The sequence below is a fragment of the Micropterus dolomieu genome, linkage group LG03 (assembly GCF_021292245.1).
Source record: "Micropterus dolomieu isolate WLL.071019.BEF.003 ecotype Adirondacks linkage group LG03, ASM2129224v1, whole genome shotgun sequence".
In the NCBI taxonomy this organism is placed as follows: Eukaryota; Metazoa; Chordata; class Actinopteri; order Centrarchiformes; family Centrarchidae; genus Micropterus; species Micropterus dolomieu.
In genome coordinates, this window is record NC_060152.1 from 6,266,062 (window position 1) to 6,267,757 (window position 1,696).

Here is a 1,696-nt window from a genome sequence, read left to right on the forward strand (position 1 = left end):
CAGATGAGAGCCAGCGCCTCTTTCTCTATGGTCGAATAATTCATTTGATAAGAATTAAACTTCTTAGAGAAGTAGCAGATGGGCTTATCTATTCCCTCATGCTCCTGCAGCAACACAGCGCCAGCACCCACCTGACTAGCATCCACCTGAAGCTTAAAGGACTCATCCAGACGCGGTGCAGTCAGTACCGGAGCAGAACACAACAGAGACTTAACATTATCAAATGCACTCTGACAGCAAGAAGACCACACAAACTTAGTTTTACCCTTTAGAAGGTCCGTCAAAGGCGAAACTACAGTAGAAAAGTTTTTACAAAAACTACGGTAGTACCCCACCAAGCCCAAAAAATGCATCAGTTCTTTTTTAGTTGTTGGAACTGGAAAATGCAAAACAGAACAAACTTTAATGTCCATGGGTCGAACCCGCCCCTGCCCAACCACCCGCCCAAGGTAAGTCACGGTTGCCCTGGCAAACTCACACTTTGCCAAGTTGACCGTGAGACACACAGAGCTGGATAACTTCTAATTAACTTCTCAAGTTCAGAACCTTGTGATTTAGGCAAATGAACAAACAAACTCTCCAAATTCTGTAGCGTCTCTGAATTTTTTAGCCTACCACAAATCACCGGGTCATCAGGCTCCCTGACATCGGCCCCCCCATCAACTTTCCCATCAGGAACCACCAAACCTGGGGACACAGAATCAACAGTGAGCGAGGGACTAATAGTACCTTTACAACTGGATTCAGGTAAGACAGGAGAAACACGACTGTAATATGGTTTCAACAAATTTACATGACAGAGGCGAGACGACTTTCTCTGCTTAGGAGTGGCAATAACATAATTTTGTGCAGAGATTTTCTGTTTTACTGTATATGGGCCTGCATATTTAGCCTGGAATGGTGAACCAACAACCGGAGACAACATCAAAACCTGGTCCCCAGGACTAAACTCACGGCGCTCAGCTTGGTGATCATACAGCAATTTCATTTTGGACTGGGCACCACTCAATAAACTGAGCAAAGACTGATCAGTCTGCTGGCTTTTCACCCAGTCATCCCGAGAAACAGACGGAGGAAGAGTAGGAAAAGTAATCCCACACTCTACGTCAACACTTGGCTCAGGCGCGCCTGGAGCGGCCACCCGGCTCTGTGCACGCGTTACGGCACAGGCTGGAAACACCTCCGGAAAACTCTGACCACTTTCACCATAATCATCCGATGTCAGCGGTTAAAAAACCACCACAGGAGACGACGGCCCATCTACCCACACTGCACCACCAGCCAGATTGTTCCCCAAAATCATCGCTACACCATCGATAGGCAGTGCAGGACGCACGCCAACAGCAACAACACCGGTCACCAAATCGCACTCATCTTATGCCGCGGTACAGGTATCAGGCCCATCTCCATCCCCTGCATCAAAATGAAATCCCCCGTTTCTGTAGCAGATGAAAAAGACAATACAGACTGTACAATAAATGAATGTTTAGCGCCTGTATCACGCAAAATCTTTATTGGCACACGCTCCTCCTTACCAACCAAAGACACCACCGCATCAGCAATAAACGGTTCAAAAACATTACTAGAACCCAGGTCAGCACATATGGGCTTTAGTTTTGAAACACTGGAGCAGGCCAGAGCAGGAGCAGGTGATTGCGCAAAAGATTTACGTCTACTTCTAGACCTTAAAACAGGG